Source organism: Pteropus alecto, unplaced genomic scaffold, assembly GCF_000325575.1.
Source record: "Pteropus alecto unplaced genomic scaffold, ASM32557v1 scaffold13, whole genome shotgun sequence".
NCBI classification, from domain to species: Eukaryota; Metazoa; Chordata; class Mammalia; order Chiroptera; family Pteropodidae; genus Pteropus; species Pteropus alecto.
Window position 1 is genome coordinate 5,878,259 of NW_006434373.1, and position 11,647 is coordinate 5,889,905.

The 11,647-nt window shown below is 34.4% G+C and overlaps 1 pseudogene; it reads right to left on the minus strand.

Annotated features, from left to right (window-relative positions):
- Positions 1–2,422: 2,422 nt before the first annotated feature.
- LOC112477822 lies at positions 2,423–2,541 on the minus strand (annotated as a pseudogene).
- Between the last annotated feature and the right edge of the window lie 9,106 nt (positions 2,542–11,647).

Here is an 11,647-nt window from a genome sequence, read left to right on the forward strand (position 1 = left end):
ATAAACTACTGTTTAGTTCTAGGTTAAAAAGAAATAAAAGGTTTTTTTACATTTTCATTGAATTATGTTGCTGTCATGTTGATAGAACTGAAGATCAGGTTTGTGGGTTTTGGGTTCAGAGAAAGGAATGCAGAGTGGGAACACATGTTTGCATCACCTTTGTCACATTTTATTCTACTTGAATTAATATGCTCTTCAAAATAGAGAAGAATTTAGCTCATTATATTCTCTATTAGTTACAATGGATCTGTTGGTTTACTGATTACAAATGAAAACGATTTGCAATATTTTGTTGATTGAATGTGTGTTGGTCCTCCTTCTATGGTGTGATATTTCCCTTTGCAAAATTTTAAACCCTTAAAATCTGATTTAATAAGTCTAGAAGGATATTCTTCAGGCAGATTCTTTAGACTACTTGAGATAAGTATTTGAGGAGTGTATAAATTCTGTTTTTATCAGAATTAATGTACAAACGATTAGATCATGTGAAGGTGAATTTCTTTATCAATAGAAGCAACTTTTCTTTTTCCTAGAAATAAAAGTGAAGGATTACAGATATGTTTGAAAACATTGACATTAGAGGGATACAGACCCCCACCCAGCCTTAAGCATGATAATCTTGGATTTGGGGCTTGAGTGCCCCAAGAGATAATTACATACATTAAAGTTAAGGAAATTCTAGTTTAATAGTAACTTACAAAGTCAGAACTAGATATCAAAATAGTCTCAGTAATGGGCGTTCTAAGTTAAAGGAGAACCCAAATATCTGCTGAATTAACAGCTTCCACATAGCTTAGTTTTTTTGTTTTTTTTTTGTTTTTTTTTTGTTTTTCCTTTAAGTAACTTTTGGTTATTTCAGGAAGTGCCAAAAATATCTTTAAGGAGATGCCTACAGACCATCTGGCAGATGTGGTCTCCATGTGGTAGCCACCTTGTCTTTTTTCTTCTGCTGCTTCCTCTCTCACTTGCCCATTTTACTGCCTACCCAACCCTGGGAGGGACCTCACTGCCACCCCCAGTCATGGCAATGCCAAAATTCAAGGTTGGGGGCAGGTGCGCCCTGGGCTCTCAATTCTCAGGGTGCTGTTTTCTGGGAAAAGATCTAGCTAGAGTCTCTTCACTGTCTCTGAGCCAAACTTACAGCCTTGGTCATACTAGCTCTGTGCGTTCAAAGTTCTATTGTCTGCCTGGGCAGCTGCATCTGCATGTGACCTCACCCTAACAACCCCAGGGGTCTTGAACCCAAGCTGCAGGGCTGAGTATGGAGGAGAAATTACCTCAGACTGTCATTTTATTCCATGCTACCCCTCCCCATCTCGCTCTCACCTTCTTCTTTAAAATACTACCTTTACCAAAATTCTTCTTCATCACCAATTAGTTTTTTTAAGGCTCTTTTTTGCATATGACTGAAGCTGTGTGTGTGTGTGTGTGTGTGTGTGTGTGTGTGTGTGTGTGTGTGGTTACAGGTGGATTTTAACCAGCATCTTAAAAAGAAAGTGAGAAACAGGCAATTTTGGTATCTTGAAATTAAGAGTAAGTTTTTCAGTCATGAGAGTCAAGTAGGTGTCTGGTGCTTTCTGACATAATATGTTAAAAAAAAGTAGCATGGATTGTTGTGGAGTAATATTACTCCACATTAGTAGTCAAAAGAGAGTAAATGTATGTGCTGCAACTAAGGAAACTTGAATATGCAAAACTGAGAATTAGAGAAAGCTGCCAAAGTTCCTCATATAAAATCAGGGATGTGCTGTTAAATATTTACCACTGGCTGTCCCTCCCATCAAATGAGCCCTGAGTTGCACCATTTGTCAATTTCTGTTGTATAAAAATTTCCACTGTAGTCGATTTAAATCACTAACATGACTTCAACTGGCTTGCAAAATGTAAAAATATTTAATAATCTCCCCTTGCTAGCTGGTAGGGGCACACTAGTGTATTTAGAGAAAAGAAAATACAGAAGAGATGTAGGTAAATATTCACTTACAATGTTCCAGGCACAAGGACAATTGGCTTCTTTCCAAAGGCAGTGTGGGATCAAAGTTAGGACTTCCCTGAGAAGCCTGCTTAGGGCAGAGGTTCAGTGGGGCAGGACTGTCTCCTGAAGGATTTCTCTTTTAGGGAAATTTGTGGGGGGCCTTTTTTGTCATCACAAAACTGAGGGCCATGACAATTATCAGATAGAGGTCAAGGATATTAGACATTTTGCAAAGGTCAGGTCTCTATTCTATAACAAAAAATATCCCGAGCTTTGTACAAATTTCTAATGTCTTACCAGATAATCTTTCAGGTTTAAAAAAATAAAATGATTTGAGCCTTGAGTTTAATTTATTTTTAGGCAAGGCAACTCTTGGTTGACCTCACAGATTGCAAGGACCTTGTTAGCTTACAATCTCTTATTTTTTTTATTTTTTATTTTTCATGCCTACAGCAGCACCTGGTCTTCCTAGGAGGTCTCCCATCCAAGTACTAACCAGACCCAACCCTGCTTAGCTTCCGAGATTAGATGGGATTGGGCTTGTTCAGGGTAGTATGGCTGTAGACTGAGCCTCGAGTCTAACTCTGTCTTATGTCTTATATTTTTGATGTGGCTTAAATATAAATAGTGGATTTTCTGGGAATGCAACCCATGTAAATTGAAGTATATTTGCATTTTTGGGTTCAGAACCTTACCAAGAGCCATTCTCCATCCAAGTTAGGGGTAGCCACAGCACTCATGATAACATCTGTATCGCTTGGGATTTATAATTGTTGCAGCCACCATATCTCTATGTAGAGTTGTAAACATTACACAAATTTTTAAGAGTAGAATATATGCAAGTATAGTGTATTATGAATTTTATTCCAGGATCAGAGAAGAAGCATGATAGAGTTTATACTAGGAATATTACTGACCTCTTTCAAAATTTGCCTGAATTAGTGCCTTAGCAAGTCATCCTGAAATCAACTCAAAGGTCAATGGATCAGAGACAGCCCAATGGATATAGTGGAAAGTTGTGCTCTCTGTTTCAAGCTAAATTGCAAAAGGGAACCAGAGTTTAGGTTATTGCTTAAGCTCTTGAATTTTTTGAATGTGATATGACACAGAAATATAGTAAGAGCATATATTTTGTATCCATAGAAGGAGTCATGATCACTATCCATCATTAAAGATACATTAAGACAGAAGATGAGAATAAAATAATTACGTTCACATAGTTATATAACCATTATATAATATTACCATAATATTAAGAAAAGTATCAAACTCAGTTTGGTCATGCAGGGTTATAAAACTTGTGTCAGTGTGTGTGTGTGTGTGTGTGTGTGTGTGTGTGTGAATTCTTTGAGACTAAAACCAAAACAAAGAAATGATTTAATTTTCCCCGTCTACCTACCATTTCTTCAATTAAAAAAAAAATTAATTAATTAATTAATTAAAGAAACAAAGAGCATTTTACTTGTATTTGTAGCAGTTAATAAAATGGCAGGCACAGAGTAGCAACTCAAGAAATGTTTCATACATTTAAGTATGTTCAAAAGAATAATGCTACCACGGAGACTAACAAAATTAATACTTTTTCTCCCACCCAAGGTCTTCTAGCTGAGCTTATAATCAAATTAATAGAGACAAATTAACAAGAGAAAATCACAATTTTAATACATGCATATGGGGAATTCACATAACCATGAAAATCTCAAAATTCCAAAAATTCCAAAGGCAACATTGAGTATATATAACATTTTTAGACAAAGAGGAAAGCGGGGACGGGGTCTTGGACTTTAGAAGTGAGAATGGGTGATTTACAAGTAGTTGAGAAAGAGCAGAACACACATGGTAGCAAATTCTTGCTAGGCGACTCAGAAACAACAGGACACAGAGGATATCTAGTGAACACGCCCCTGCCTGAAGCCCTCCTGTTTACCACACTTAATTCAAATTTAGCTAAGGTGAACATCTTAAAATTTCCTTCCTGAAGCAAGTTTTTCTATCTGAATCTCTTGGGCAGGAAAGCAGGGGAGGGCGAAATGTTCTTTCTGACTCTTACTTCTTAATAAACAGCTTAAAATTAATATTCCAAAAGGTGGCCTCAGGGTGGCAAAATTTTGGTTCCCTTCACTAGAATTGCTAAATACTTGGATGCAACAGAAGGTCTAACTAGCTGATACTGTCCTGAATAATGGATATAGCCCCTGTAAGGCAGAGCTTCTCAATTTTAACATGCATATAAAACTTGTTAAAATATAGAATGTGAACTAGTAAGTTTGAGATGAAGACAGAAGTTTCACATTTTTACAGTTCCTAGCTGATCCCATGCTGGTCTTGGGTCCACAGTTTGATTAGTGAGGCTCAGGTTTCCTGCTGTGTATCTCAGCTTCTCTGTATCTACCAGTCAGAGCTAGTATTTCTAGGAGGAGAGAAACAATGATAAAGAATTTCTATTTTTGCTTTTTATTATATAACACTTCATGTTGTGTGAATATACTCCAGTTTATCCATTGTGGTGTTGTAACCTGTACTCCTTCATTTTGGAATTCTGGTAACATTGTTGATAAACATTTAGGTGGTTTCAACTATTTTTTCCCTTTGCTATCATAAACAGCTCTAAAGATTTGTGTACCTGTCTCCTCATATACATGTGAAAGACTTACCCTCCCTCGCCCAGCACCGAAAAATTGCTAGGTTGTAGGATAAGTAAGCGTTAAAAGTTATTATCAAATTGTATTCCAAAGTGGTTGTCTCAATTTGGTTTGCTAATACAGAACTTAAAAATTTTACTTCTGAATCTCTGAGATTGTTCTGAATTACTCTTGCCATGTTCTGCCCTGTCTGCATTGAGCCAAGGCTATACAAGCCTCAGGGTAGGAATTGGAGGATGATTTATCATTCTTTGTTTTCTGGAAGAGTTTATATAAAAGTGGAGTAATATGGAAAAGCCCTAAAAAACCAATTTAGGCCAAATATTTTTCTTGTGGAAAGATTTTAAACTATTTACACAAAATTTTAAAATAAGTTAGAACTCTTCAAGCTATTCTTCTTGACTGTGTTTTTAAAAATTGTATTTTTCTAGTAACGTCCATTTAGTCTATTTTCCAATGTATTAGTATAGATTTGTTCGTAATATTCTCTTATCCATTTAGTCTCTTTATCTGTGATTGTATCTCCTTTTTCATTTATGGTATGGAATATTTCTGCCTTCTTTATGTTTATAGTCACCATTCTCACCAGAAGATTGTCTGTTTTATTAGTTTTCTTGAAGAGCCAATTTTTTGTTTTGTCGATTCTTTGTATTGCACATTTTTCTATTTTATTAATTTCCAAATTATCTTCTTTTTTTAAAAAAATCATTTGGACTGATTCTGTTATGATGTTACTAACTTAAGATATCTATCCCTTCATTTCTTTTCTGTAGTAAAATCTAATAGTCTTTGAAATACTCTTTTGCTGAACTCCACAAGTGTTAAAATATGTTTTCATTGCTGGTTTTAAGAATTTTATCATTTCCATTGTGTTTGCTTTCATCAATTATTTAGATCTTAGATTTTCTAAATATATGGGGATTTTTAATTTACCTTTTGTTACTGTTATTTTTTATCTTATTTTTCTTTGTGATATAAATACTTAGAAAATGAGACTTTCTTATGAACTAGTATGTGGCAATTAAAAAAAAATCCATGCGGAAAAAATCCATGTGTACTTGAGTGAAATTCATATTCTGTCTGTGCAAGGTTCTAGGTAAGTTTATTCCATCAAAATTTTTATTCTTTACAAGTTTCCTGTGTCTTTACTAATATTTTTGTCCTTTTGACCTTTCATAATTGAGATTTCCCACTAGTTTGAACTTGCTCACATCTCTCCACAGTTCCCATGTATTTTTTTATAAACCTAGTTATAGGCATGATGTCTCTACTGGACTTTGAAGGCATGGGGCATAACTTGTCACCTCCTTATCCCCGAGGGTGGCAACTGCCTAATGAACACATGAATGAATGAATGTTCTGGGAAGGCTGAATGGATTTATTAATCTGACTATTTGTACAAAATGAAATACCACAGTCACAAGAGATAATCTGAAAGACTGTGCAGGAATGGATTATGTCTGACAGAGCTTTCCATTAACTATTACTTCAGAATAGGCCAAAGATCTTGTACCATTAGTAAAGGACCTTCCATCAAATCATGTTTACTATCATCATGGGTTAGGGTTTCAGATGAAAGCAGTGGGAGTTCTAGCATTTGGAGTCATGCCTGTTAGTTAAGTAAAAGGCATTTCACACATTTGCTTTTATCAGTTTATTCATGCTGATAGGTGCTTTTAGAGGGAATTCACAGCTCATGAAAGGCTCTGAATGAAAAGATCCAGTGAACAAAGTCTTTTGTTTATCTGTAGAATGTGCCTTAGGATGGATATCAGCAGCCCCGCAAATTTTTTCTGTGTTTAAACATATAAATGGAGGAAGAGTCATGGAGATTTTGTGAGTGTGTGTGTGTGTGCATAATTTGAGTTAGTTAGATTAAATCAGAATTTGGGCCCATACATAGCATTAAGGCCTATATTTAATACTTGAGCTCATCTTATAATTGAAGTTAATTATTCTTTAAATCAAGTGTGTTTAAAATTTTCAGTGATACTTAAAACTTTAACTCTGATCCAGTTTAAAATCATAATTTGGAATATGATTCTCTTTGAAAGTTTCAAATCAGTAAGGTAACTGCTTAAGAAATGAAAATGTGATCTTACATTTATCATCCCTTTTTTAGTATACTTGTCAGCATAATTGTACAATACACTCCATGTAATAATTCTGTATTTCAGAATTTCTCTCATTTCACATTCTCAATGTTCAGCAGTCACTGTCGTATTGATTTGTCATTAGATGCCTTCTTTCAACACTCATGAATCTCCCCAAAGCTCTTCTTTACTCATGCCTTGAAAAAAGAGTTATTTTAAATAGTAACATAAAAGTTACTCAAAATAGGTATTAGATTTATGCAAATTCTTTTTTGAATGAGAAGTGAGAAGTAATAAAATGGAGCTGAGAACTATTTCTCTATTGATTGTCCTTCCTCACCCTGAAAAAACACTCACCAGAGTCCCTAAAGTTTATTTTTTTCTGTTGAGTTTTTATAACATGCTCTAAAAAGAGTGAAGGGATTGCTGTTGTTGTATTTGTAGAAATGGCTTATGGTCTATTGTAATCCTGTTCCTTCAAGAAAACTCAATGGTTCCACAGAGCCTGAATTTCTTTTGCTAAGACATGTACCAGTTTGGTTGCTACACTGAACTGTGAGAGTTTATTGATAAGATGATAGTAGCGAATCATAATAAAAGACAGTTTCCTGACTTTAACATCTTTTAAATCTCTTAAATTATTGTCTAAAAAGCAGAATAGAATTAGAAAAGCTACCACATCGTAGAGAAATAGAAAGAAGCTATATTTTAGTGGCTTGGCTTTATTCTTGGATAGGTAGTAACAAATATTTTTAAATAATTCAACTATTTAAAAATCAGAATATTATATATAAATTGTTATATTAAGATAATATGTTATCTTAAATACCGTAAAATTGTAAGAAAAACTATTTTCTGAAACAGCTTAGGTTAATTTAGAGTTACATCTACAATAAATTTATATAATAATACTATCCTAATTATTTACATTTCTTTTTTCTTGGTAATGTCAAGTGCATTTTAAAGTTTTACCCTTTCCAAGCAAAAGTTTTAGAAAATTTTGGAGGTATTTCAAGTGAAATTATACAATTTAAACAAAAACATACACAATACACATTATTTCATTGAACCTTGTTTTACTCTCTTTAAAGATTGTACTTTATTTTGTCACAAGGATATATAGAAACTTGTCATACACAAACTAAATATATTTGAACTAACAAATAATTTATTTTATCAAATTTTAATTTTTGATCTTCTATCTTCCTTATGTTCTAATTTTTCTTCCACTTCCCATCTGTAGGAATAGTTATCTTTTTAATTCTATCCCTTCACTAACTTAAATTAAAATTATTGGTGGTTCTTTGGTCCTATCTTATTTCTAATGTTTGCTATTGCAGCTGGGCCGTGGAACGTGAACTCCCAGGGCAATAATTGTCTGACTTTTAATCTTTCTGTTCCTTCCTACCCCATGTTGACATCTCACCCTCTCTCCATATGTGAGACCACCTTTGCATTCATACCATCATCACACTTTTCCCTTCAATCTTTGATCTCCCAATTTCCTCTCTTAATTGCTTTCAGAAGTCTCTTGCCACTAACCATTTTTGATTAAGTGTTTTTGATTCTCTTCCCACACCCTGTATTTAGAATCTGTCCTGAATTTTACATCTTAGAAGATTATGAGCAGATTTTTTAAGTTGCAAGAATGTCAACTTTATGCATTTTGTCATACACATCAAGCTTCACATTATTTTTCAACTTTCATCTTAATTTTTTTCTTTTTTATTGAGATGTAATTGGCATATAACATTATATTGGTTTCAGATGTACAACATAATAATTTGATATTTGTATATATTGCAAAATGATCACTACAATAAATCTATTTAACATCCATCACCATATGTAGTCATAAAATTTTTTTCTTGTGATGAAAACCACCTTAATATTTCTTAATATATGTATTTATTTTATGTTGAGTTTTTAAAATTTTTTTTCTGCTTTTTTTTAATACACATTTTCTTTAATATAGAAGTAGTCTTCCTCTTACAGAGTGCCCTAACTGGATACAACTTTAACCATGTTTTCACGTGTTTAAAACTTGCCTTAACTTAAGTTCTCATTTTTGTTGTTAATACTGCAATATTATATCATCTCTCTACTGGCTAGTTCATAGTGATCATTCCTAATTATTCCTCACTGCTTCTTCATGGATGTGTTGGAGGTGGATCAAGATGGGCAACATTGAGCACTGTAAGTACACTGAGGGCAGGGACTATGGCCCTCTGATGAGGAAATGAACATAGGTAGCACTCTGTCCACTTTATAGTAAGTATTCAATAATTAAGTTAATAATCAGAACCATGATGATAATACAAAGCCAGCAGTCATTCCTCATCTCTATATACTTAATGCTGCAAAAATAATGTAGATTTGAGTAATACAATTTAAACAAGAAAGCTAGAGTAAATAAAACTGAGAAGCAAATATATTCAAAGGAGAGACAGGAATTTTGACTCCCACTTATTACAAATAGGAAAAAAGAAAAGTAGGTTAGGTCAATGCCTTATTCAGGGTCACACAATCAGGGGCAAAGCAGGCTCTAATGTGGGGGAAAATTTATTGATAAACTAATTTGTCTATCTTTTCTGTCTGTCCTCACCGTGGCACATCTTCCACAAGCCCTCTTCTCACCCCTTCCACAAGCCCGTAAGATACTTAGGATCTTTAAGAAGACTCAGATTTTATTCTTGACTCAGATTTTTATAGACCTCAAAGCAAACACTGCTTAAGTACAACTCTTCCTATCTTTTGTAACAGCTTAAATTTATTAAGGTGAAGATGTTAGAAATAAATGCTTTTGATGACCAACAGAAGGGAGATGTCCCTCCTCAGACTAAAGAGAGATCAAAAGATGAGGCTCTCTTAAGAATAGTATGGGAAGCTGCAGAGCTCCATATGGGGTCAAGGATTCATGTGTCTAAGAGGCTAGCTTTCGGACAGACTCCCAGGCTTTCCAAGGACTTCTAGTGCCTCAGCCATGGCTCAGATTTGGCAGGGCTACGAGATCTGAAGGGCCAGGCAGAGTGAGACCCTTAGTGACTGAGTGATAACAAGAGTGGATAGATAACCCTTTTCAAAACTGATCTCCAGATCTTTGGTCATGCATAGAACTCTGGGATCTAAGCAAATAAACAACAGAGGAATCCTAGGAGTACCTGGAATTAATTTTCCTGCCAGTGCATTCAGATGGAGAATGAGAACCAGGTGTAAGTTTATTAAAGAAAAAAAAAAGATTTTTTCTAGTAAGGGAATAATTATTGATAAATTTATTTATACATTCTTTCTGTATTTTTCTCTGTGGCACACCTTCTTCATAAGGACTTATGCCTGCTCTATTAATAGCTACATTTCCCAGCTCAACAAAGTTTCTTGAGAATTAGACAAAAATAGTCCAGATCTAATGGCATATCTACGCAAATACTCAGCTCTGAAATTTTTCCTCCTCATGAAATATTTAGATTGTGACTATGCCAAATGTATCTTCTTGCTTGGTGCATATATGAAATATAGCTTATTCTTAGAGGAAAGAGCTTTGCTAAGGTGACATTCTCCAAGAAAGAATGCACTAGTTCTGTGGACCCATATCACTTGATTTTGTTAGGTGAGGCACATCTGTTCTGAGCGATTATTTTTAATATATAAAAGATGTCTATTATTTGAGCTTTTGGTGACACAACAAAAGTATTTGTAGACAACGAATGAATTCTATAAGATAGGAAACCTATACGTTTTAAGATCCAGGTCCTTAAGCGTAATTATGTAGTCATTTACTATACTGTGGCTGAGCCCAATCTGTTCTCTCCAGGGATTGCTGAGCCCTTTTGCCAGTTGTGGCTCAGAGAACTAAATCCCCCTCTTTCTAAGATTATGTCCTCTCTTTGTGGTCAGCTCCATCATTCAAGCTTGCTCACTCTTTTACTCTTTTACTCTTTTAGTGATCATTTCAAAAGTGTTATCTTCATTCATCAGAGTTCAATCTTTTATTACAGTCATCATTAATTGCATTTTAAAGTCATTTGCTTTCTCTCAAGATCCTCAGACTAATACTTGTCAGGAGGCTGCCCTTGTTCTGAGCACATTCTCTTCTGTTCTTTCCATGATGGGAGAGGTAACAAAGATGAGAGTTGGTTTCAGGTTGAGTTTGTTCATATGAAGATCGCTTCTTCAGAAAGAAATTAGATCTCTGCAATACTTTCTGTATATTCAAGCAAAATAACCTATCTAATATTTACCCATTTTATTTTCCTTTATTTAGTCTTACCAATATTACTTTCAACCCTCCCTTCAGAATTCTTTAGGCCCAAAAAGACAACCTGTTAAGAAAGCAATCACTTGTAGAACAGAAAAAGTCACAAATCAACAATAAATCAAATTATATATAGGGTTATCATAAGAACATAGATTTACTGATATTTGTCAGTAATGTCCTACAACAATTTAAGTACATTCAATCAAGATTTCCATATTTTCTAATTGTTGCTTTTAGCACTCTTTATAACAATAAATACTTATTATTTTCTCTCTCTTTGGCTTCTCACAGCTCACATCTGATTCCTGGACTAGGTGAATGTCACAAATTCCCTTTGTAGATGTCATCATTTGCAACTACTTATTCATGGACAAGTAAATAGGAACTATATTCTAAGATATAAGGTTAATAATGGTTTTCAACTCCAAGCACAATTTAATACAGGACAGAAAACAACTACTTATGTTCACTTAGAATTCCCTCCAGGTGAGACATTTCTAATTTAATCACACTCAGGGAATAAAACAACTAGCCAGTAGTGGTAGAGATAAACGCGATGTATTAGGAAGCTTTTGGGTTTACTTATCTACATGATACCACAATTCAGTAGAATCAGACAACAAACAGAGTTATAATCTCGTAAATTTATGTTTCCTATGCAATCATTGGTCTCACTTCTGCT